Source organism: Ornithorhynchus anatinus, chromosome 2 (genome assembly GCF_004115215.2).
Source record: "Ornithorhynchus anatinus isolate Pmale09 chromosome 2, mOrnAna1.pri.v4, whole genome shotgun sequence".
Classification (NCBI taxonomy): Eukaryota; Metazoa; Chordata; class Mammalia; order Monotremata; family Ornithorhynchidae; genus Ornithorhynchus; species Ornithorhynchus anatinus.
The window spans coordinates 59,945,504-59,973,303 of record NC_041729.1 but is presented as its reverse complement, the minus strand read 5'-3'; positions in this window follow the sequence as shown (position 1 = coordinate 59,973,303).

The following is a 27,800-nucleotide window of genomic DNA, read 5'->3' as shown; positions in this document are numbered from 1 at the left end:
ATGAATCAGTAGTATTTATTGATCTCCTACTGTGTACATAACAGTGCTTGGGAAAGTACAGTGGAGTTAGCTGAATTGATGCCTCCACCCAAAGACTCTTCAATCTAGTGAGGGAGATTGGTACTAAAATAAATTACTGGTAAGAGGAAGAAGGAAACGAGGAGATAGTAGTAGTAGAAATGGTAACAGTATTTATTAAGCGCCTTGGGTGGCAAGCTCTGTACAACCAGTTGGAAGAGAATACACTGGTGGGAATTAAACATGGCCCTGGCCCTCAAAGAGCTCCCGATATAAGAAATAAAAGAGGGAAGAGAGAACTAGTGACAGATACATAAGTAATAAAACAATATAAACACCAAGGTCACAAAAAGAAACAAACCCAAGAATGAGGTTACCAAACTTTTTTTTGGCAAGAATGGACGATTCAAAGGCATGTAGAAGCAGTTTGTATCCCTGGCCCAGGGCCATGGAGAGTGCTGGGAGCAGAGATCCTTTGAGGTGGTAGGGAAGGTGGCAGTTACAAAAGCCGTTTGTTTGGGCAGGGATGGGGGGTCAGAAAGCATGTGGAAGCAGCTTTTATCCACATCTCAGTGGGCTTGGAGAATGCTGGAAAGGGAGATACTCAGTGGTGAGGAGGAAGGTGATGGTCAGCAAGACGCTTATCTCAGTAGAGATGGAGTAGTCCAAGAGCAGTGGGGAGCAACTTATATCCCTGACCCATTGGGCATGGAACATGCTGAGATCAGGGATCCTCTGTGGTGGGAGGGAAGGTGACAGTTACCAAGCTGTGTTTTTTGGGCAGGGATAGAGGGGTCTGAAAGCCTATGGGAGCAGCTTTTATCTCTGTTCCAGTGAGTATGGAGTGTGCTGGAAAGGGAGATCCTCAGGGGTGAGAGGGGAGGAAGTGGTCAATAAGATGCTTAACTTGGTGAGGATGGAGATGTCCAAGAGCTGACGGGAACAGCTTTTATCCTCAGCCCAACGTGCATGAAGAATATTGGGATAAGGAGATCTTGAAGGCCGGGAGGAAAGGCGGCAGTACCACAGATAATTTGTTTGGCTACAATTAAGGGGCCATCAGTTTTGCCATTCAACTATTCAGCCCTTAGACGCCAAATGCACTGCTGCAGCAAAAAGGAGAAATGTAATAATGTTGGTATTTGTTAAGCGCTTATTATGTGCCGAGCACTGTTCTAAGCGCTGGGGTAAACACAGGGGAATCAGGTTGTCCCATGTGGGGCTCCCACTTAATCCCCATTTTACAGATGAGGGAACTGAGGCACAGAGAAGTTAAGTGACTTGCCCACAGTCACACAGCTGACAAGTGGCAGAGCTGGGATTCGAACTCATGAGCCCTGACTCCAAAGCCCGTGTTCTTTCCACTGCGCCACGCTAAGGCAGTTTTCCACAGAGCACAATGACCAATGCTAACCGTCACATGCACCACCTGCAGTCAGCACCTTGTCATGCACAACCTGCAGTCATCACCTTTATTGCACCATCTGCAGTCAGCCTCTTGACTTCCACATGCACCATCTGCAGTTAACCTCTTACATCACCTCATGCATGATCTGCAATCAGCTTCTTAAACCTTCACGTGCATCATCAGCTGTCAGCCTATCTTACCTTGGCCTCTTTGCTTAGTTCACAAAACACTGGATGCTAAGGGAAGGAGACCCATTGGTTGTTTTAAATGGGAGACTCCATCAACATCAAGTGCACACACACAACACACACACATACATCATATTTGTTTAACTCATTACAAATACGAGATTTGTGTGAGACCCATCAGGCTCAAAGATGATGTTTTTGGCTAAATTGCATCCATTCATTCAGTTGTGGGCTGAAAGGTCTGATTGGTGAGTGTCTCCTAAAGGTATACTTTATTCCCTAGTGCATTTACTCTTTGCAGTGCTGGGATTATTTTAGTATTTGCCTTCTAGTATCTTCCATAGTCTTATGTCCTAGAAAAGACAGCTCATTTTTGGTTGCTGTATGCCAGACTGAATCATTTTCCACTAAGGCCTCCCAGCTAGGCAAAATGTTGTTTTTTATCATCTAAGCATTTCTTCAGCCCCTCCTGCTTGGGCCTCTAGCCCTCTTTTATATCCCACTTTACTTCCCCATACAGCAGCTGATTGGGTACTTGCTTCACAGCTAGTGTATTGACTGTACTGCAGCTTGTGAACATGTTTTCCCGTTTGATGGTCAGAATAGCCTTTAAGGGGAATCTGATAGAATTGTTCAGGAAGCCAGCTGTAGTTAATAGCAGTGATAGTAAGGTGCTTGTACTGGACCATTTTCCTTTCCAATTTGCAACTCTCAAGTCACTGGAAAGTCTCATTTAAGATGATAAAGTCCAGTTACTTGTCATAGCCCACTTGCCGGCTACATCAGCCTCCACATTGACTTTTCTGCTTCCAGTCTCTCCCCTCCCCAGTTCATGCTTGACCTCTGGCCAGGATCATTTTTCTAGAGCATCATTCTTTACACAACTCCCTACTGTTCAAAAATGCCAAAACCAGTGCTTTAATTTTTTTTATGGTATTTGTGAAGCACTTATAGTGACTGGGCCAGACACCGTATCTGGAGTAGCTACTTGGGTTGGGCACAGTTCATATCCCACATTGGGCACACAATCTTAATCCCCATTTTACAGATTTGGTAACTGAGGCACAAAGAAGTTAATTGGCTCACCAAAGGTCACTCAGCAGACAAGTGATGGAGCTGGAATTAGAATCCAGGTCCTTCTGATTCCCAGATTTACTCGTTCATTCACTTGTATTTATTGAGTACTTACTTGCTCTGTGGGGAGGTGGAAGGGGTAGAGCACAGGGAGTGAGGAGTAGGGGCAATGGGGAGGAATGGAGGAGCAGCGGGAAAGGGAGGGCTCAATCTGAGAAGGCCTCCTGGAGGAGGTGAACCCTCAACAGGGCTTTGAGGAGGGGAAGAGAGTTAGTTTGGCAGATGTGAGGAGGGAGGACATTCCATGTCAGAGGTAGGATGTCAGCCAGGGGTCCATGGAGGGACACGTGAGAATGAGGCATAGTGAGGAGGTTAGTGGCAGAGGAGCAGAGCATGCAGGATGGACTGTAGATGGACAGAAGGGAGATGAGGTAGGAAGGCGCAAAGTGATGGAGAGCTTTGAAGCCAATAGAAAGGAGTTTTTGCTTCATGAAAAGGTTGATAGGCAACCACTGCAGATTTTTGAGGAGAGGAGTGACATGCCCAGAGCATTCTGTAGAAAGATAATCCAGAGAGCAGAGTGAACTATAGACTGAAGCGGAGAGAGACAGGAGGATGAGAGATCAGAAAGGAGGCTGATGCAATAATCCAGTCGGGAATTATGAGAGATTGAACCAGCAAGGTAGCAGTTTGGATGGAGAGGAAAGGGTGGATCTTGGTGATGTTGTGAAAGTGAGACCGACAGGTTTTGGTGACAGATTGGATGTGTGGGGTGAATGAGAGAACAGAGTCAAGGATGACACCTAGGTTGTGGGCTTGTGAGATGGGAAGGATGGTAAAGATGGAGGACAGAAGGGGACCAAGAACTGAACCTTAAGGAACGCCTAACTGTTAGGGGTTGGGAGAAGGAGGAGGAGCCCCCGAAGGAAATCGAGAATGAACAGCCAGAGAGATAAGAGGAGAACCAGGAGAAGATGGAGTCCATAAAGCCAAGGTTGGTTAATGTGTTGAGGAGAAGGGAATGGCAGCCAAGAGGTTGAGGAGGCTGAGGATAGATCTGTGCTCTATGCACATGCCACTCTGGTTATCAAACAAAAACTCTTAAGAACTGGCAATAAGGTACCCCAATCAACTCTCTCCCCACTACTCATCCATACACCCTCTCTTATACACCCCAGATAACACATTTTGCTCCTCTCGAGACAACTATAACTCACTTTTAATCTCTCTTGCTACTATTCACTTACTCCCTCCTGCTTGAAACTCCCTCCTCTTTCACATTTGATAAACCATTGCCCTCCCCACCTTGATGGCCCTTGTAAACTCGTCCTCTAGACTGTAAACTCGTTCTCTAGAATGTAAGCTCATTTTGGGCAGGGAATATCTCTGTTATAATGTTATATTGTATTTTCTAGAGTGCTCTGTTCAGTGGTCTTACTCCAGTAAGCTCTCAATAAATATGATTGATTCATTGATTGACTGAGACCTTCCCTGATTAACCTCTCACCTCCACAACCCATTATTCACCCAACAACCACTTCAGCCTAAGCACTTGGATATTCATACACCCACAGTAGCACTAATGCATGTCTTTATGATCTGTTGCTTCCTACTACCTGTAAGTAATTTTAGTGTCTCTCTCTCCCAAATATCTTTAACTCCCAAATCTATCTCTCCAGTTCCACGGCACCAATCTATCTATGACTCCCAAATCTAGTTCTCCAGCTCTGATCTCTCTCCTCTGCAGACTGCTGCCTGGATCATTTTTCTCAAAAATAATTGTATTCATATCTCTCCACTCCTCAAAATTTCCAGTGGCTGCCCATCCATCTCCACATCCAACATGTACTCCTTACCTTTGGAATTAACACATTCAGTCTGATTTCCCCCTCCTACTTAGTTTGCTCATCTCCCACTACAACCCAACCTGCATATATCGGTACTCTAACAACAACCTACTCCCCTTACCTCAATCTCATCTCTCTCGCTGTAGACACTTTGCTCACATTCTCCCTTGTTTCAGAAACTCTCGTTTCATATACAACAGTCCACCACTCCATGGACTTCTATCTTCAAATCTCTACTAAAGTCTAATTATCTCCTTCAAGAAGCACTCTCTCCATCTTCTCATTTCCCCACCTTATTCACTCTCCCTTCTTTATCATCTATGCACTTGGGTCTTTACCCCTTAAGAGAAGCAGGGTAGTTTAGTGGATAAAGTGCAGGCCTTGGAGTCAGAAGGTCATGGGTTCTAATCCCAGCTTCATCACTTGTCTGCTGTGTGACCTTGGGCAAGTCACTTAACTTCTCTGTGCCTGTTACCTCATCTGTAAAATGGGGTTCAAGACTGTAATCCCCACTGTGGAACAACCTGATAACCTTTTATCTATCCCAGTGCTTAGAGCAGTGCTTGGAACAAAGTAAGTGTTTAACAAATGCCATTATTATTATTATTATCATCATTATTAATAAATATTTTGTCATCCCACCCCAAGCCCCACAGCACTTATGAACATATCCTTACACTCTGCAGCTTCCACTATCTGAAATTTATTTTAACATCTGTCTCTCCCACTAGATTGTAAGCAACTTGAAGACAGGGATCGTATCTACCAATTCTGTAATATTCTACCAAGCACTTAGTTCAGCATCCTGCATGCACCAGGAAACTGTGAAATTCATGCACAATGAAAACTGTGGATTGATTGCTTACTAGGGAACTGTGTTTGAGTGATTTGCAAGAATTAGACATAGAGTCGTATTAGCTCCCCACCTTACCACATGAAGGTAAGGTCAATGCTCCTAACCCCCAGGGACTCAGCCCATTCTGCTCTCTGTCAGGCTCGTGTCCAGCAGTTTCCCACTGCCTGGTCCTCTGGTGACTGAAGATGGACATTAGCTAATTTAGAATCTCTGAAATCAGATTTTCAACCTCTTCCCAACTGAGCTCCAGAAATATTGTCCTGCCCTGTGCTGCTTGTGTGCCTCCCTGTGCTGCTTGTGCGTCTCCCCACTTCCATCCTTCATGTTCTGCTATTTCCAGGACTCAGCACTTCCAGCATCCCCTGGATCTTTGCCTCTGACTTCTCTCCTCCATGAGCCCCCTCCCCCCTGAACTTTCCCCTTCTACCCCATCTCCTGCATGCTCACCTCCCCTCTCCTGCCTTTCATATTCTGCTGTTTCTGGATCAGCATTTACCTGCATCCCCTGGGCTTTCTCCTCTGAACTCTTTCACCAGTAAGCCCTCTCCCTCTCCAACTTCCCCTTCCTCCATGGCCACCTAGTCTCCCACCATCCCTTCCCCACCTTTGCAGTCCCAACATTCTGGACCCCCCTTATTTCTCTGCCACTGCCCCTCATGGTTCCAAAGTCTGAGGGTTGAGAGGAGTGGGATGTGGCAGAGAAGTGGCCAATTTGGGGAGGTGGAAGTGTGGGGGACACATCTCTTTCCTTGAGTCTCCCAACTCTTCAGCCCCAGTAGTTGAGGACCTCTAGGAGCTGAAAGATTCTGTTAGGGCAACAGGGGCAGCAACAAGTGCAACTGTGAGATAATAATTATGGTATCTGTTATGCACTTACTGTGTGCCAGGCACTGTACTAAGCACTGGAGAGCTTATAAGCAAATCAGGTTGGACACAGTCCCTGTTTAGCAAAGGGCTCACAGTCTTCATCCCCATTTTACAGATGAGGTTACAGAGGCACAGAGAAGTGCCATGCTGCTTCTCCACCACCACCATCATCCATTGAGCGTCTATTGAGAGATAGAAACTGTCCTAAGCTCTTGGGATTGTTCATTTGTACATGTTACCTGCCCTAGGCTTTGTGGTCTTATAGGAGATAAGCAGCGTGACTTAGTGGATGTCCACTAAGTACAGACCTTGAAGTTAGAAGGTCATGGGTTCTAATCCCAGCTTCATCATTTGTCTGCTGTGTGACCTTGCGCAAGTCACTTTACTTCTCTGTGCCTCAGTTACCTCATCTTTAAAATTGGGACAGGGACTGTGTCCAACCTGATTTGCTTATATCCACTCCAGTGCTTAGTACAGTGTCTGAAACATAGTAAGTGCTTAACAAATACCGCAATTATTATTATTATAAATACAAAATGTTTTTATGGAGAATTATGATAATTGTGGCATTTGTTAAGTGCTGCCAATGTGCCAAGCCCTGTACTAAACACTAGTGTAGATACAAAATAATCAGGTCCCACATGGGGCTCACAGTCTAAGTAGAAGGGACGAAAGGTATTGAATCCCCATTTTGCACATGAGGGAACTGAGGCATAGAGAAGTTAAGCGACTTGTCCAAGGACATAGAGTATGTAAGTAGTAGATACAGGATTAGAATCCAGGCCCTTTGTCTCCTAGGCCCGTGCCACACTGCTTCAGGAATCCGTCATGGCACCACGTTGCTAATGGAAGTTGGAGGAAGAACAAGCATAATAAGCAATCAATCAATCAATCAGTGTTTTATTGAGCACTTATTGGATACAGGACACTGTACAAAGAGCATAAGAGAGTACAGTACATCAGACCTAGTGGACATGTTCTCAGCCCAGAAGGAGCTTACAGTCTACAGGAAGGAGGACTACAAACAAATAAGGAAGGTATACAAACACATCAGAACAAAATCACTCAAAATGTAATGTAACTAATGATAAAACAATCAATCAATCGATCAATCAGTAAAAAGATCTAAGTTAACAAATGTTGAAGATATAAAATACTTAAGTTCCACGAGTGGATATCGGTCTGATGTATCTGGGGTTTTGTGATTCAACTGGGGAAGGCTTCCTGGAGGAAGTGGGGTATTTAGGAAATCTTTAATGAAGAAGAGTTCTGTACTCTGGATGATTTGGGAGAAAGGAGAGCTCCAGCTAGAGAGCAATGAGATAGGGATTGGAAGTGGGAGAGTGGAGAGCAAATTTCAATTACAGTGTGAGCTGAGGAGTAGTGGGCTAAGGGAGCTGTTAAGTAAGATGGTGAACCTAGTGGAGAATCAGAAAACCCAACCCTTCCTTCAAGTGTCTGCTACCCCCTTGGTCAGAGAGTTGGTGGTGGGAGTGCAACACAGTTATACTGGGGTTATTTCCTTCTCCTCCACTGAACACTTCAGACATTCTCCTGCCTGGTCACCCTTCTTTCTCAAGTGGACCTCAGAGGAATCCAAGTCCTCTGTGACACACATCCTTGTGGCAACCAAAATGCATTAAAGGTCCTGAAATAGAAGGAAATATGGGGGAAACTATTGGATAGGGGGTGAGCCTGGATCCAGAGAGGACTAAGAAACCCAGGGAAACTGGGAGCTCTGGGCTAGGAAGGACTGGTGGCAAGAACATAAAATGAGGGTTTTAATCCTGGTTCCACCACTTGTCTGCTCTGTAACCTTGGGCAAGTCACTTAACTTCTCCATGCCTCAGTTACCTCATCTGTAAAATTGGGATTAAGACTGTGGGCCTCATGTGGGACAACCCGATTACTTTGTATCTACCCCAGTTCTTAGAACAGTACTCGGCACATAGAGCACTTAGGAAATGCCATAATTATTATTATTTCTTGGATGAATTTGTTCAAATGGGGGTCCAAATTTACAATACTTCAAAAAGACTAGATTTTCCCACTAGGTTCCAAGGAAAGAATCTCAGTACACCAATACACAAACTCTCTGGATTGACTCCTATCATGTGTCTTGCCGGGGGGACAGAGGGGGTGGGGGGAGGTGGGTCCCAGGGCCTGACCTCTGGGGGCTGGATCCATAGGCTGGTAAGTGGTGATTAGCGACATCTCCAAGAGGTGGTTGATTCTCAACTTCCTGAACATTTCAGCTTGAATGATTGAGTTCCTCATTATTCCTCCTGAGGAATAATCTATATCTACACCTGCTGCCTCCACTTCCTCTCCTCCAATTCTCTCTTTGACCCTCTCCAATCTGGCTTCCGGCCCTTCACTTCACCAAAACTGCCCTCACTAAAGTCATCAATGATCTCCTTGCCAAATTCAATGACCTCTACTCCTTCCTAATCCTCCTTGATCTCTCAGCTGCTTTGACACCAGAACAACCGCCTTTTCTTGGAATCATTATTCCACCTTGGCTTCACTGACACTGTCTTCTCCTGGTTCTCCTGTCTCTCTCTCTGCTCATTCTCAGTCTCTTCCTCCTCTATTTCCCACCTCCTAACTGTGGAAGATGCTAAATGCTCAGTTCTGGGCCCTCTTCTATTCTCCATTACATCCTTTCCCTTGGAGAATTCATTCACTCCCATGTGGCTTCAACTGTGTGACTTTGGGCAAGTCACTTAACTTCTCGGTGCCTCAGTTACCTCATCTGTCAAATGGGGATTAAGATTGTGAGCCCCACGTGGGACAACCTGATTCCCCTGTGTCTACCCCAGCGCTTAGAACAGTGCTCGGCACATAGTAAGCGCTTAACAAATACCAACATTATTATTATTATTAACTACCAACTTTATATGGATAATTCCCAAATTTACATCACCAGCTCTGAGTTCTCTAATCTTCTACAGCCTTGTGTTTCCTACTGCCATCAGAGCTTCTCTACCTGAGTGTCCTGCTGACACATCAAGCTTAACATATCCCAAATAGAACTCTTCATCTTCCCACCCAAACTCTGTCCTCCCTGGGATTTTCCCATCACTATAGACAGAACCAGAACCACCATTATCTCTTTCTCACACACCCATAACCTTGGCATCATCCTTAACTCATATTTTTCATTCAAACCACATCTAAAATCTGTCACTAAATCATTTCAGTTCAACTTTCACAACATCACTAAAATTCACCCTTTGCTCTCCAGGCAAATTGCTACCACATTAATCCAAGCTCTTACCCTATTTCACCTTGATCCCTGCATCAGCCTCCTCACTGACCTCTCTGCCTCCTGTCTCTTCCTCACTCCAGTCCATACTTCACTCTACTGCCTGGATCATTTTTCTACTAAACTGTTCAGTCCATGTTTGCTTACTCCTCAGGAACCTCTAGTGAATGTCCATTCACCTCTACTTCAAGCAGAAACTCCTCACCACCGGCTTTAAAGCATGCAGCCATCTTACCCCATCCTACCTTGCCATTCTACTTTCCTACTACCACCCAGGCTGCACATTTCACTCCTCTTATGTGAACCTACTACTCACTGTACCTCAATCTCATCTATCTCGCCACTGATCCCTTGCTAACATCTTGCCTCTGACTCGGAACTGCCTCCCCTTCATAACTTCACATTTGATATTTGCTCCACCCCCAACTTTACAACTCTTATGTACATATCTTTAAATTATTTATTATAAATTACATATTTAGTCATATTAATGTCTTTTTCCCCCTCTAGACTATAAGGTCATTATGAGCAGGGAACATATCTGCTAATTCTGTTGTATTGTTCTCTCCCAAGTGCTTAGAATAGTGCTCTGCCCGTAGTAAGCTCTCAATAAATACTATTAATTGATTGAAAACTGACAGACCATCACTGTCCCCACTTTCAAAGCCTCATTAAAATCAAATCTACTCCAAGAGGCCTTTTTTGCCTAAGCCCTCCTCTTTTCTTCTCCCATTCCCTTCTGTGTTGCCCTCGAACTTAGATTTTCATTCTTTATTCACTTCACCCTCAGAGCCACAGCACTTATGTATATATCCATAATTTATTTCTACTAACATCTATCACCCGCTCTAGATGGTAAGCTCATTGAGGGCAGAGAACATATCTACCAACTCTGTTGTATTGTACCCTCCCAAATGCTTAGTACAGTGCTCTGCACCCAGTAAATACCTAATAAATACCATTGAATGATTTTTTCTGATGGCTCTAGGCCCTCTGCCTACTCTCAACCTTGTCTTTTATACTTTTGTTAAACTTCCTTTACATGTCTTGTCACCAACCTCCTCCCCTGCTCCACTTTAGTTTTAGATTCTGAAAGCTGTTTGGAGGCCAGGGAGCATGTCTGTATGTCCATTCATGTCCATGCATTTCTTTACCTGTGCTTAGTACGCTGCTTTGCACATAGTAAGCGCTCAATAAGTACTATCACTCCTACTACTATTAGGACTCAGAACTAATTTCTCTGGAGTTTGGTCCCCTTTACCAACTTTTAACAGGGTTACTTTCCATACATGGTGTTGAGTTTCAGGGTCTTTAGCTGACAAAACTGTTACTGTCCAATTAGTCTTCCAAGTCTAATTCCCTTACCACATTCATTCATCCATCCATCCATCTTAACAGTCTACAGGTGGCAGGCTAAACTTTCAGTTATACATTCATTCAATCATATTTATTGAGTGATTACTTTGCGCAGAGCGCTGAACTAAATGTTGGAAGGTACAATTCGGCAACAGATAGAGACAATCCCTACCCAACAACGGGCTTACAGTTTAAAAGGGGGAGACAGACAACAAATCAAAGCAACTAGACAGGCAGGATACATAAAATTAAAACAATCCAATCACCCTAAAGATCAATCAATCAGTCAAATTATTGTATTTATTGAGATCTTACTATGTGCACAGCATTACACTAAGCATTTGGAAAAGTACAATAGACAGGTACAACACATGACCACTTGCCTTTAAAGAGCTTACAATATAGAGGGAGTTCAATCATCCAATCAATCGTGTTTATTCAGTGCTTACCTGGTGCAGAACACTGTTCTAACCTCTAGGAAAAGTACAATACAATGCAATTATTAGTGAAGGGACTTACAATCTAGTGGGGGACATATGTCAAAGTATATTAGAGGGAGAGGAAGAAGCAGCAACAGAGTGTAAGGACATGTACATAAATTCTGTAGGGTTAGGCTTGAAGTGAGTGTCTAAATATTTAGGGAGTATGAACTCTGGTACATAAGGGACACAGTGTGGATGAAAAATAGGATTGGGAGATGAGAAGTTAGTCAAGGAAGGGTTCCTGGAGAAGATGTAATTTTTGAAGGGCTTTGAAGATGGGGAGAGTGGTGGTCTTTTGGAAGTGAAGGGGGAGGGAGTTCCATAGGCAGGAGGGGGGAAATGAATAAGGAGTAGACCGTGAGAGCAGTGAAAGCAAGGCAGAGCAATATCCCTTAGACCCTAATTCCATGAAACTCTCAAAGAATCCACTCTTTACATTTGGCATGTCAAGGAAAAAAAAGCCATTTGCTAGCCAACTCCATTATTTTCCGTAAAGAACAGGGACCTGTGCTCCAGTTGATATATTTTTTTTTAAGTAAGGATTTTATCCATGGGAGTTGCCAATCCACTTTGATTAGAGCTGGATCTGGCACGTGTTCCATATTGACCCATTCATGCATGCTCCCACACATTCCGATTTACGCTGTACAGTTTCAGCTGGTTAGTATTTAGCCAGCATTCTTAAGTTCTGGAGCCAAGATTCCGAGTTCTGGAATGCCCACTCAATTTTTATGGTGTCCAATGGTGCCCGTTTTGGTTTTAGGTAAAATTCTCAGAGAAAAACTCTCTCTTCTCCCCCCCAACCCCAGAAGTATTTCAGAACCAGTAGGAAGTACTGGAAATGAAAGGGTAAAAAGAGAAATGTTGCAGACATAATGAGGCAGCGTCTGTCCTGAGCAGCTTGCTTGAAATACCCAGCTCAGGAAATCTGACAGTCCCCGGGGGATACTATAGCTGCTCTGGTTGTTAGCTGCCAGGTGTGTTTGATATAGACATGCCATAGGTAAACATGTTTTCTCACCGGAAAAAAATACACACTTTGGATTGTTTTGCAAAAACCCGAACCTGGCTCAGTGAAGTGTGACCATGTGAACACTCATTTGTCTCTGGAAAAAAAAAGTCTTGGATAATTTAAAAGGTAAACGGTAGATGGCAGGATATGGTTTAAGACTCTCCAATGATCCTATGAGTCAGGGTTTTCAATAACTTGGTCACCTGAAACTGCTGTCCAGCCAGCAGTTATTGGCTTCAATAAAAATGTGTTGATTTTAGGTCTTGGATCAAGTGTGTGTGTGTGTACGTGTGTACGTATGAATGTGTGTGCATGTGTATGTATGTTTATGTGTGTATACATTCATATGCACTGGTTTGAGGCTAAGGGAATTTGTATTTGTGTTCCCAAATCAGATGACATGGATGAAATCAGAAGGAGTTGGAGAGCATACCAATAGGCTTCTGCATTCCGATAGGCTTCTCGGAAATACCATAATCAGCATAGCTTAGTGGAAAATGCACGGGCCTAGGAATTCCAGGGCCTGGGGTCTAATCCCAGATTCTTGGGCAAGTCACTTTACTTCTCTGGGCCTCAGTTTCCACAATGGTAAAAGGGGATTCAATACCTTTTCTCCTTCCTTTTTAGATGGTAAACCCCATGTGGTATAACAAACATGTTTCATCTGATTATCCTGAATCTACTCTAGTGCTTAGTTCAATGCTTGACAAAGTTAGCCCTTATCAAACCCCCAAATTATTATTGTTCATTATTAGATTCTTAGCCCCTCGTCTTGTATACTGCTTCATACAGTGGCAACTTACTCTACTGAACTACCCCAAAAGCTTGGTACACTGCTCTGCCCACAATTAATGAATCCATCAATTTAATGGTATTCATTGAGAGCTTACCATGTGCAAAGCACAGTATTAAGGTCTTGGGTGTGTAGAAATCAATAAAGGTCTTCGACACATTCTCTGACCAGAAGGAGTTTATGGTCTCTCTACAGGGGTAGAAAAATGTGCTTAGTAAAAGACACTAATTGGTAAACATGATGCTTGGAGAAACTGTGTGATGGTCACCTTCTTTGGCATTTATCCTAGTGGTGTATGAATGTGTAAATGTGCATATGTTCACTGCAAAGGATGCTGGGAGCACTACAGTGAGAGTTTTTCCTAATGTGTGGTTTTAGGGGAATAAGGAGTACTTACTTTTATGTAGTGGCAAAACTGTTTTTATCTTGTTTTCTTTGACCTTCCAGTTTTATTACCTCTAGGTGAGCAGTGCTTAGTAGGTCTTCTAACCAATCTGATGTGAACCACAGTTTCTGAGGATGGATTCAGAGACTGAATGTTTTAAGTCTGGTAGATATTGATAAGTACATTTCTTTGGACAGGAAATGCAGAATCCTTGTTTAAGTACATTCCCCCCAGACTTAACAGTGCATGACAGAGGTCAATAGTGGTGGAAATTCCCATTAAAAAATCTTTCCTGCCTACAGATTCCCAAATAAGCATGGCCCATCACTAATGCCCTCACCCAGATTCAAACTCAAGCATTTTTTTTCAGCAACAGAGCCCATTAAACTGGCAGTTCCTTGAGGGCAGGGATCATGTCAATCAACTGTAATATACTGTGCCCTCTCAAATGCTTAGTTCAGTGCTCTGAATAAGCGTTCAAAAAATACCATTATTGATTTATGCATCTCTCTGAGGATGTTCCTGGAGACACAGAGGGTTTTTGACCATGGAAGTTTCAAATCTCAAGCAACTAGTGGTTTGAGATTTCAACATGTCTTTATCAAGATTTGGTACATCAATTTGGACGTTTAATGAGCTGTGACCCTTTCCAGTTCAGAGCTGCTTTAACACAAATCAATCAACAATCGATCAATCATATTTATTGAGCGCTTACTATATGCACTGTACTAAGCATTTGAGAGAGGACAATGTAACAGAGTTGGTAGACACATTCAATGTCTGCAAAGAGCCCACAGTTGAGAGCAGAAGGCAGACACTAATATAAATAAATGAATTATGAATATGTACATAAGTGCTAAGGAGCTGGTAGACAAGGAGAGTAAAGGCAGAAAATTAAGGTAACAAAGGAATGGGAGGAGAGGAAGTAAGGGCTTAGTTAGGGAAGGCCTCTTGGAGGAGATGTGTCTTCAATAAAGCTAAAAGAGATTCAGCCCAGTGCCTTGGGTTTTGGAGTCTGAACTAGCCTCCAAAATTGCAATGTCTTTTGACTTGACCTATGTAGCCTCTTTTGGGGACATTAAGAAGACAGTGTTCTTCTCTAAACAGCCATCAAAGGGCAGCTGATGCCCTGTGTCTGGCCCTTAAAGGGGACACCACTTTTTCATTTACAGGGAGTGGGGCAGCGAGAGAGTGAAGCCTGCACCACCCCAGGAGAACACTTAAAATTCTCTTCTTCGTTCTCCTCTTCCTTCACAGCTAGTCCACCCATTAACAGAAACCATTATGAATCCCTGGTGCTTATTGCTGCTCCACCCCTTGGATCTTCACTTCAGTACTTTCCAGGAGGAATCTTCATGATTTCTTTACTGGCAGAAGACATTAAGCAGAGAGTGAATAGAAAGGAAAAATATCCTTGTTGTTCAGAGACAATTTGGGGATTAGGTGGAGAGACCAAAGTCTTGCCTAAGCAGAGGTAACTGTAGCCATTGCGTGCATTTACTTTGCTATGTCTGGGGCAAGAGGACCCCCCCCCACACACACACACTCCCTTCCTCCTTTATTCCCCACACCCCACAGACACTTTTTTACCTTTAGCAGAGTAGTACACTGGGGCAAGATTGGCAACCCTCCATGAGCTTTCCCCCTTCTACTTTACCTCCAACTCTCCATCAACTCTCCACCTCCTACCTTGCCTCCCTGATGTCCTACTACAGCCCAGCCTGAACACTACTCTGTTCTAGCACCAGCTTGCTCCCTGTGCACCAATATTGTTTAAATCCCTGCCATCCCCTTCCCACATCCTCCCTGTGGCCTGCAACTCCCTCCTCATCCCTCTATGCCAAACCACCACCACTCTCTCCACTTTCAAATCCTTTTTGCAGAGGAGCACCACAGCCTGGTGGCAAGAGCATGGGCTTGGGGGTCAGAGGATGTGGGTTCTAATCACGGCTCCACCACTTGTCTGCTGTGTGACCTTGAGCAAGTCACTTCACTTCTCTATGCTTAAGTCATCTCATCTGTAAAATGGGGATTAAGACTGTGAGCCCCATGTTGGACAACCTGATTACCTTGTATCCACCTCAGGTTGGCATATAGTAAGCACTTAACAAATATCGTAATTATTATTGTTATTTTAAGGTCACATTTCCTGCAAATGCCTTACCCAATTAAGCCATCTTTTCCCAAGCTCCCTGTCCCTTCTTCATCATCTAGGCTAGCAAGTGTGTCTTTTAGACATTTGGTATTTGTCCCACCCTCAGCCCCACAGCTTCTATGTACATGGCTATAAATAATTTATTTATATTAATGTCTGTTCCCCATCTAGACTGTAAATTAATGTGGACAGGCAATGTGTCTATCAACCTTGTTTATTGTACTCTCCAATGTGCTTAGTACAGTGCTCTGCACCCAGTCAATCACTCAGTCACTCAGTCAAGTGTATTTATTGAGTGCTTACTGTGCACAGAGTATTGTACTAAGCACTTGGGAGAGTAGAATATAACAGTGAACAGACACATTCCCTGCCCACAGCAAGCTTACACCCTAGAGGGGGAGACAGATATTAATGTCAATAAAAAATTACAGATATGTACATAAGTGTTATGTGGCTGGGAGGGAGAGTGACAAAAGGGAGCAAGTCAGGGTGATGCAGAAGGGAGGAAAAAAGGAAAGGAAGGCTTAGTCAGGGAAGGCCTGTTGGAGGAGGTGTGCATTCAATAAGGCTTTGAAGTAGGGAAGAGTAATTGTCTGTCAAATATGAGGAGGGAGGGCATTCCAGGACAGAGGCAAGATGTGGGTGAGAGGTTGTCAGCGAGGTAGACGAGATCAAAGTTCACTGAGAGGTTAGCATTAGAGGAGCAAAGTGTGTTGGCTGGGTTGTAATAGAAGGGTAGCAAAGTGAGGTAGGAGGGGACAAAGTGATTGAGTGCTTGAAAACCAGTGGTGAAGAGTTTAAGATTGATGAGGAGGTGGATGGGCAATCACTGGAGGTGCTTGAGGAGTGGCGAAACATGTCCTAAACATTTTTGTAGAAAAATGATTTGGTCAGCAGAGCCAAGTATGGACTAGAGTGGGGGGAAACAGGAAGCTGGAAGGTCAGCATTTAGGATGATACAGTAATCCAGGCAGGATAGGATAAGTGATTAGATTAACATGGTAGCAGTTTGGATGGAGAAGAAAGGGCAGATTTTAGTGATGTTCTGAAGGGTGAACGAGCAGGATTTAGTGAGGGATTGAATATGTGGATTGAATAAGAGAGAGGAGTCAAGGATAACACCAAGATCACAGGTTTGTAAGACAGGAAGGATGGTGGTGCCATCTACAGTGATAGGGAAGATGGGGTTTGGGTGTGAAGATGAGAAGTTCTGTTTTAGACATATTAAGTTTATTAAATAGTAGACACAGTAATCGTCAATAAATTCCATTGATTGATTGGGCAGGGTGAGTGGAGTTGTATCAGAAAATGCCACTCCACTCAGTCATGGTGGTGGGAAAGAGTGGCCTCCTGACTCCTGGCTTCTCCCTCCTCTCCACTCCCACCCCCAACGAAAAGCCCCCAGGCCCCAGCTGCCAAGGTCAATCCCAGCTCCCCTATGTCTCTGCTGCTACACTGGTTGTTCATTTGAAATCACTGAGAGTCATGTGAGAAGCAGTGTGGCCTAGTGAAAAATGCATGAGCCTGAGAGTCAGAGGATTTGGATTTTGATCCCAGCGCTGCCACAAGTCTGCTGTGTGATCTTGGGCAAGTCACTTCACTTCTTTGTGCCTCAGTTACCCCTTCTGTAAAATGGGCATTAAATCCTACTCCTTCCTACTTAGACCACGAGTCCCATGTGGGACAGGGACTGTGTCTGACCTGATTAGCCTGTATCTACCCCAGCACTTAGAACAGTGCTCGGCACACAGTAAGTGCTTTACAAGTACAATAATTATTAATTATTATTGTTATTATTGTTATTTTTATTACATGATGGAAGCCCCACTAGATACATCAGTCTTGGGCCCGGACTGAAGTTAATTCGGCCCTGCTCCCCTCATCTGGTTCTATGTTGGTACACTAGGGTACATTCAGTCTGCTGGAATGTGTGTTTTCACCTCAGGTTTGGACTAGAATGTTGGTTTGGGACTTAGGAACCATTCATCTGACAATCGAAAACTGTTGGCATACACAGCAGGACACAGTGTCAGAAGAAATAGTTTGTGTGGTTGACTGCAGCGTCAGACACACTGCAGAGCTAGTTTTCCATTAACAGGGATTTTGCCCTATATGAGAGGAGAATTGGGTATCTCATTTCCATGGCATTTATTTGACAGGATGAAGGAAAAGCTGGAGCTTTTAGAAATCCCTCCATTGCCATCAGAGGGCACTGATATTCACAATTCACATATACCTGTAGCTCACCATTTCAGTCTGTCCCCTCTCCTCTAAGAGAAATCTCCCAACTCTCCCTCAGGAAAGAATCAATCAATCAACCAATCATTCTTATTTCTAGGGTGCTTACTCTGTGCAGCGCAGTGAACTAAGCACTTGGTACAAGATAACAGAGTTGATAGACATTGCCCCTGCCCACAACAAAATTGCCCACAACAAAATTGCCCCTGCCCTAAGTCTAAAGGAAGGAGGATGAGTGAGGTTCCCAGTCCTAGATCTTGTGCTGGATCAGGTAGTCTCAAGATAAGGGATGGTCCTAAGCCCCTGGTATTGGTGGCTATGAAATACTTTATTGTCCCCCTTGGGGAATGTTCAGGACGAGGCACTGGTGATGTCAGTTCCATGATACAAGAAGAGAAATGGAAAAATGGATATGTAATTAATGGATTGTGCTTAATCATTAAGGTATGTAGGTTGATATGTTCAGTGCCATGAGAGAGTTGGAGTCATTCCACTGATTGATTGGGCAGGGTGAGTGGAGTTGTATCAGAAAATGCCACTCCACTCAGTTATGGTGGTGGGAAAGAGTGGCCTCCTGACTCCTCAGGAGCACTCAGAATTGCTGAGATGGTAGTTGGAGAAGAAATCTTAATGAGAGAAGGCCCCCTGGAAGAGATGTGACTTTGTAAGGGTTTGGAAGAAAGGGAAAGTTGTGGTCTCAAGGATTTGAAAGGAGAGGGAGTACCAGGAAGGAGGGACAGTGTGAGAAAGGGGAGAGATGAGAACAAGGGAACTTGGGAAAAATGAAGCATGCAAGCTGGGATGCAGTGGGAGAAGACAGTGGGTAAGTCAGGGGAGGAGAATAGATGATGATAATGATGACTTAAGCACTTACTATGTGTAAGTTATTTACGAGAAGCAGTATAGCTTAATGGAAAGAACATGGGCTTGGGAATCAGAAGTCATGGGCTCTAATCCTGGCTCTGCCACTATTCAGTTGTGTGACTTTGGGTAAGTCACTTAACCTCTCTGTGCCTCAGTTATCTCATCTGTAAAATGTGGATTAAGACTGCGAACCCCATGTGGGACAACCTGATTACCTTGTATCGACTCCAGTGCTTAGAACAGTGCTTGGCACATAGGAAGAACTTAACAAACACTAAAAATAATACCATGTGTCAAGCACTGTTGTAAGTGCTGGGGTAGATACAAGCTAATCATGGTCCATGTCCCACTGTCCATAGGACACCATTCATGTCCCACATGGCGTTCAAAGCATTAATCCCCATTTTACAGATTAGGTAACTGAGTCTCAGATAACAGAGTGACTTGCCCAAGATCACAAAGCAGACAAATGGTGAAGCTAGGTTTAGAATGGCAACCAAAGATGAGGATTATCTGCTTAATGCAGAGATGATTGGGCAACAACTGAAAGTTTTTGAGGAATAGGGAGGTAGGTGGGGAACAACACATATGCATATGCAACAGGATTTAGTTCAGACTGAATATGAGAGTTGAAAGAGAAGGAGGAGTCAAGTGGACTCTAAAGCAGGAAGAATGGAGATGTCAACTGTGTAGGGAAAGTTTGATGTAGGAAAAGATTTGGGAAGGAGGAGGAGAAAACAGGGACTAAGCTGAAATAAGAGCTCAGGAAGAGGTGGCTTCACTGGTGGCTTCAATCATGGGCCTTTTCTAGAAGCTGGAGTTTGTTCGAGGTGCAGATAGTAACAGTAATAATACTTGGGATATTTTTGAGCTCTTACTGTGCCAAGCGCTGTACTATGCACTGGTGTAGATACAAGTTAATCAGGCCAGACACAGTCCCTGTCCCACAGGGGGTTCAGAGTCTAAGTAAGCAAGGTAACAGCCACACACATTCTTACATGGTTTGTTTCCTGTCTATGAGTAGACATGTTTATTGTTCTGTAGAAATGCTTGCTGAAAAAATGAAGGGTTTTGGCTTTTAGCCAATGAAGGGTGAGTAGTTTTCCAATTGTCAGCTGTGTGCCTGTGGGCAAATCACTTAACTTCTCTGTGCCTCAGTTACCTCATCTGTAAAATGGGCATTAAGATTGTGAGCCTCACATGGGATAACCTGATGACCCTGTATCTACCCCAGCGCTTAGAACAGTGCTCTGCACATAGTAAGCACTTAACAAATACCAATATTGTTAGTTCTGAGTGAACTCCACCTCAGTCGAATAAGTGTTTCACAGTCAGGGATGCAAAGGGAAAGAGAAGGCAAGGCAATAGGAAGGAGATGTTTTTGTCCCTTTGGGTGTGACTCACCGAGAAAGACTTGGATATAGCTACAGTCAATATGAGGCAGGAAGGCTTTTCGGGTAGCCAAAGTCATTTAATTAGATGAGGCAGCAGCAACATTGTTAAACATAATTGTACAAGGGGCACTTACCATAAATACCACGAGTTCCGACAGAGACTGTGTTGTTTCTGTAAGGAAGGAAAAAGCAACCTGCATAAATAACCATCCACCAAAGCAGGGAGTTGCTGAACACCATTCGTAATAATGGAAATAAGTCCTTGTGGCAATCTTGGAGAGTTACAGGAGCTATTGTTGTGCATATATTAAGTTGACACTTGCTCAATAGTATGATCACACACAGAGAATTAAATTACCTCACAAATAGGTTGTGATGTATTTTCAGTGTGTCACAGAACACATATTGGGGTGATTGTGAGGTCTTAGCCCAAATGACTGTCTTAAAATGGAAGTGTTGCTGCTTGACCACTTCCCCTCCAGTGGCCTGATTTCTGAAGGTCATAATGCCCTTCAGAGGCTTGGAAAGGGCTCGAAACACCTGCCTCAGAACTGCCCAAAGTGCCTTCTCACTTTCCTAGTTGGAGGAAAGAGAACTTTCAGTCTGGAGGAAGACCCTTATTTCGCAAAATGTCCAGGCACATAATAATGATAATTATGGTGGTCGTTATGCATTTACTATGTGCCAGGGATAAGCACTGGCAGAGATTCAAGATCATGTCAGACACAGTCCCTGACCCAAATGGGGCTCACAGTTTTAATAGGAAGAAATAGGATTTAATTCCCAGTTTTTACAGATGAGGAAACTGAAGCCAAGAGATGTGAAGTGATTTGTCCCAGGTCATGCAGCAAACAAGTGGTGGATCTGGGTTTGGAACTCAGGTCCTTTGATTCTCAGACCTGAGTTCTTGCCACTAAGCCAGGCTGCTTCTCTAATACATGTGTAACTGCCTCCTCTCTGGTCTCCCAATCTTCAGCCACCCTTCAGTCAATCCTATGCTACTGCCTAGACTGTCTTCCTAGAGCATTGCTTCCCAACAACCTCCGTTAGCTACCTGTTTCCTTCTGCATCAGGCAGAAACTCTTTACCACCAGCTTCAAGGCTCTCCCCGTATTACTTATCAGGTTTCTTCATTTGCACTCTTTTGTTTGCATTCTCTGCTCTCCCAAGTTCACCTTCAATTCTCCCATCTCTGACACCATCCTCACTCTGGTCCCCCCATCTACAATTTTCTCTCCCCACCAAGCCCACCAGATCTCAGCATGCCCCATCTTTAATAACGCCCCTAAAATCCCAACTTTTCTAAAACGCCTTCCCCAATTTATCTCCAGCATATCAAGTTGAGTCAGTCAAGCAGCCAGGACTGAGCTATATGCATATATTCAGTTGCAAATTTAATTATTTCTTCATCTATTTCATCCTGACAATCTAATGCTTCTACCTGTTAAATCCACATTCTTCCTCCTGTCTCACTATTTGTAAATAATGTAGGTCTGCCTGATGCTCTCATTAGATTTTATTTTCTTGAGGCCAGAGAACATGTCTTCTGATTCTGTTGTACTCTCTCATGCACTTAACACAGTGTGCTGCATGCAATAGCTGGTTAATAAATACCATTGACGATTGAGCGCAAGATTCCAGATTTACATAAAAGAGAAAGACTCTGTTCTGTTGCTGATTTGTAGAATGCTGTTTGGAGTTACGCTAGACTGTTCCAGAGTGTCAGAAAGTTTTTAGATCAATGAGCAGGTGGTTTTACAGTTGCCAAGGGAAAGAAATAGATGGACAGATGTGGATTTAATAAATCCTGTACCGAACTGTTTACATGCATCAAGTATTAGCTAATGTCTGCAACCTCTCCTCACTTCAGTTTGAATTCCTTCTCTCTTTCCCACCAATAATCCTATCTCTTGTGTATCAGCAACATTTTGGATACCTTTACAGGGAAAGGCAGATCTGTGACGGGAACTCTCACAATTTTCTAGCATGCTGACTTGATGTTGAGAGAGGATGTTTCTCATATAGAGGCAAAATCACTTACCTGTGGCTTTGTTCAGTGCTGTTTGCAGGTGGGAGCTTACTAAATGTTATTTGATATTGATGAATTTTGGTTCAGATGTTTAATGTCATTGTTCATAATGGATGGATGGTTTTAAAAACAGTTTCAGGGAAATGAAATAAACTTGAACATTATATTTATTGAGCAAAATTCTTTCAGGTTCCAAACTCCTTCTCTTCTGAAACTGAAACTGGTTATAACAGGATTCTCTAGAAGAAACAGTCTCTCTTTCAAGCTGCCAGCTGACAGTGGAAGTTACAGTTATCCAAATCCTAATAAATATTATATTTGTTAAGCCCTTACTGTGGACCAAACAGAAGCAGCTTAGTCTGCTGAAAAGAGCAAGGGCCTGGGAGTCAGAAGACTTGGATTCTACTTCTAGCTCTGTCACTGGCCAGCAGTGTGACCTTGGGCAAGTCACTTAATTTATGTATGCCTCAGTTTTTTCATCTATAAGAAGTTGAATCAATACCCCATTCTTGCTCCTTCTAAGACTGTCAGCCTAATGAGTGTGTGTGGGGGGGGACTGTGTCTGAGCTTTTTAGCTTTGTACCTACCCCAGCATCATTTACAGTGCTTAGCAAATATGTAACAGTAATTACATAGCCTAGCAAATGTCCCAGTTAGAATTATTATTCTTATTGCTAAGTGCTAGGGTGTCATAGTCTAACGGAGAGGAAGGAGCTGGCATTTAATCTCCATTTTACATATGATGAAACCAAGGCACAGATAATTTAGTTTATAATAATAATTATTATTATGGTACTTAATGGCTTACTATATGCATAGCTCTATTCTAAGGGCTGGGGCAGGTACACATTAACCATGTTGGAGACAGTCTCTGTCCTACGTGGAGCTCACAGTCTTCATCCCCAATTTACAAGTAAAAATGAGGTAACCGAGGACCATAGAAGAGAAGTGACTTGCCCAAGGGCACACAGTAGACAAGTTGTGGAGCTGTGATTAGAACCCAGTTCTACAAAACGGCACACAGCAGGTAAATGGTGAAACTGTAATTAGAACCCTAATCCTCTGACTTCTAAGCCTGTGCTCTTTTCCCTAGTTGTCACTGCTTCAGGAATCCATCTCTCTCACTTATCAGCTTCCAAGAGTCAAAAAAGTTGGTTTGACAGATACACTGGGAAAACCAGCTGACCTGATGGGTATAGTTCCTGAAAGTTTCCTAGTCTGTTGCCAAGACTCATTACCAGGAATGGCACAGAGCACTTTTCAGGCTTCATTAGATCCTCACGTCTTAAGAAAATTGGAGGAGAGAGGAAAGGGTAGGAGGTTCAGGTAAAGGAGTGAGTTTATGGTTTCTTGGTATGTTATAGGTTAATACTATTCATGTGAGTGAAATGTTGTCATTTTTGTAAATCTCTTCCTTTTGGATATATTTGATCCCAACTACCTACTCGCCTAAAGGCTGTGAACACAGTACATTTTGACTTCTGTAGTTAATCTTCCCAATAATGGGGGAGGGAAAGGGGGTCTGGGGACTTTTTCAGAGTTAAATATGCAGATGGGGATTTTGCAGTATTCATTTCTCACTCCTGAATCGAATACAGGTACTAACCTGAGGGGTAATCATTTACTGGCCTCATTTTCCGAGACTTATCCTTCATCTTGGCACCCATCTAAAATCAAGTAATTATTTGTATTTTGCCTTGTCATTACATTGCCACTAATATCCATTATTCTGCATGCTAAACACAATCTTATCCTGCACCCAGATGGACCAGGAAAAAAGCCCTTTCCACAGCGTTCAGCAAAACATCTGCAACATTTTGGGCTGACTGCGTCACTGGGAATCTGAACGACGTCTGAAGACAGTGGGGATCTCAGGAGGTCAGGGGGAGGAAGTAACAGTTCTCCAGCTCTATGGAGAACAGAACAAGAAGAAATGTGTTCAAATTGCAGCAAGAGAGAAGCCAGTTAGACATAAAGCAGAATTGCAGTTTCAATAATTGTTATTAAGCACCACAGTGGCTCCCTGCCATTAATTCCCAGCATCCCAGTTAATAGAAACCCATCGGCCATCTCTAGCACATCAGTCAGTCAAGCGATCAATAGTATTTAATAAGTGCTTACTCTGTATGAAGCACTGTATCAAGCAGGGAACAAGAGTTAGTATTCATGATTCTGATGAACCTTTAACTTGGGGAGAGTTTTGGTCTACTGGATGTGAAGGAGGAGAAAATTCCAGTCAGAAGGGAGGGAAAGGGAAAGAGTGTTGGTGACCTTTTTGACAATGTGGCCCACTCTCGACTTCTGGAAAGACTATCTAACCTTGATTTCACTGATTCTCTTCTTCTGGTTCTCCTCCTACTTGTCTGTCCACTCCTTCTAAGTTTCTTTTGTGGGCTTCTCATCTGAATATTGTGGTATTTGTTAAGCACTGGGATGGATACAAACAAACTGGGTTGGACACAGTCCCTGACCCATGTGGGGCTAACAGTCTCAATCCCCATTTTACAGATGAGGTAACTGAGGTCCAGAGAAGTAAAATGACTTTCTATCTACATCCACTCCCTTGAAGAATTCATCTTCTACTACAGCTTCAACTGCCATCTCTATGTGGATGATTCCCAAATGTACCTCTCCATTTCTGACCCTTGGTATCTGAGCTCTGCAGTCCCACGTTTCTTCCTTTCCTTCATGACACCAACACCTCAAACTTAATATGTTCAAAAGAGAACTCTTCTTCTTCCCTCCCAAACCTTGTCATCTCCCAGACTTTTCCATCACTGTAGACAACACCACCACCTTCTCTTTTCCACAAGTCAACAATCATAACATTATCTTTTATTGATCTCTCTCCTTCAACCAAATTCTCCTATTTTATCTTCACACCATCCCTAGAATCTGATCTTCTTCTTCATCCAAACTGCTACCATGCCAATCCAAGTACACGTTATACTCCATCTTGACTGCTGATTTCCTCACTGACCTTCTTGCCTCCACCCTCTCCCTTCTTCAGTCTGTACTTCACTCTGCTGCCCAAATCCTTTTTCAAAAAAATGCTTTCAGGGCACATCCCCTCCCTTCCCCATCCATCTCCACACCTAACAGAAACTTCTCATCATCATGTTTAAGGTATTTAATCAGATCTCTCCCTCCTACCTAACCTTGTTTTTCTGCCACTAAGCCCAGCCCACTCACTTCACTCCTTACCTTTTTATGGTATCTGTTAAATGCTCAGTGTGCCTATTTAGTGTGTCTTGATCCCATCACTCTTACTACTAGCTCCCTCAATCTCCTTCTGGGAATTCACTCCCTCTCTTATGTACAAAAGACACCATCTACACAAGCCCTGCAAAAATCCTACCTCTTTTCCAACCCTATCTTCCCTACATTCTGGGTGATCTATGACTCATCTCTCACCTCCTCACCCTCTTCTCCCTCTCTCCTGCAACACCTATGCTGTTGGGTCCATACCTCCTAAACACTTTGATACCCACATCACTCCTTACCTATCCTTTTACTCTGTTTCTTCTTCTCTTACATGTAATATATTTTAATATATATTTTTCTCACTAGACAGTAAGGTACCTGAGGACAGAGACTGTGTCTCCCAACTCTGTTGTACTCTCTCAAGTGTACATTGCAACTCTATGCCCAGAGTAGGCACTCAATACATACTATTGATCAATTCACTGAGAGATGTGAGAATTTAGCTCAGTGCACAATGAATTTACTATTCCTATTACTACTATTATTTTAGGAAGTTGTAATATTCTTTCCCAGAACCTTTAAGATTTGAACAGGTCCATCATTGGCTGGACTGGGCTGGGGAGTTGAGGAGAGTATAATATGTCTTCAAAGATTCTTTCAACATGAGAAATCCTAAATACAGATCTCATATCCTCATCAAATACCAAAACCTGCCAAATTTCCATTTTCTATTACATCTATTAGAACTTCAGATCAGACTTTTGATAAGTTTCAAGTCTACAACTGAAGTCTTTTAAAGATGATTTCCTCAACAGAGTTTGTCATTTATCAAGTATAGATCAATCAAATCCACAAGGATGATGTACAGATTTGGAAATGGTGGTAAATTTCCAGACTTCTTGTCCAGACTTGTAAGAATGCTTTAAACTGTAGACTCCTGGAGGGCAGGGCTGTGTCTTGTTCTGACTTTGTAATTCCCCTCCAATATCTACCCAAAGGAGATTCTCAGTAAATACTATTGCCTGATAAAGAATCCCTGCCCCCAACCAAACATTTATAAAAACACGAGATCACCCCAATCCCACCACCCCAGATCTTTATGAGAGTTGAAGAGAGAAGGAAGTTTAGACCATCCAGTTTGGCAGGCTGAGTGAAGAAACCCAGCACTCTTCATCTTGGGGTGATCTTTGGGGATTCATGGTATTAAAGAAAAGAGAAATATTTGTCCTTCAACAGAGCAGTAGCTGCAGGGGAGTATAGAGGAGAAGGAGGAGGAGGCAAAGAGAATTAACTCACCACAAAGCATGAAAGGTGACAGCAGGGGGCTTGGAGGGAAGCAGAGTCAATTGGGAAATCTGTTGGATGATAAATAGTAATAATTTTGATGAAACTTCTATAAACAGAAGCCAAGAACCCTTTCCAGTGATGGGAGATGGAGAGGCCTAATCCATCACTGGAAGGTAGAAATTAAACAGTCACTTCTTATCTCCTCGAGAAGAGCTGCACTCTGAGGGCCCAGGGCTCTGAGGTGCCCTGCAGCACACAGGGAGTTTGGGTGTGTGATTTATTAGAATGTGCACAACTCTTCTGGCTTTTTGTCCTTTAAGCAGTGCTGGGAGCCGACCAGACTCAGCTACTTTGCATACTAATAAAGATTGGTGCATGTAATTATTCAGCAGTCACAGCTTTATTCCTTGGAGATAAATCATCCCTGGTTTATTTACCCTTCCTTACTTAAGTTATTTTAAGTTGTCTTTAATGCCCTGTGTCCTGATCTGAGAAGACATGGGCACTGCGTCTCTATGCCAGCCTTATAGGAAGTTTTCAAAAATTATTAGGATATAAAGATTGTCTTTGGCCCTCAGTCTTCCCTGGCTCTTCCATATTTCCTAATGCTCCTTCATCTCTCCATCTCCACATTCTCCTCCATCTTGTGGTTCTTTAGACTGTGAGATTAAAGGTTCATAAGCCTCTGCTTCCTCTCCAAATCGAATGGTCTATTCTGTCCTAATTCTCCTCTACCTTTCTGCTGCCTTTGATATTGCAGCCCACCCCTCTATCTGGAAGCAGTATCTTTTTCTTTTTTATGCTATCTGCCAAGTGATTACTCGATGCCAGTCACTGTACTAAACACTAGAGTAGATACAAGCTAATCAGGTGGACACTGCCCATGACTCACTTGAGGCTCACAGTCTTAATCTCTATTGTACAGATGATGTAACTGAGGCACAGAGAAGTAAAGTGAGTTGCCCAAGGTCACACAGAAGACTAGTGGTGGAAGTGGGATTAGAACTCAGGTTCTTTTGATTCCCTGGCCTATACTTTATCCACTATGCCATGCTGCTTCTCAGCATGGTTTCAT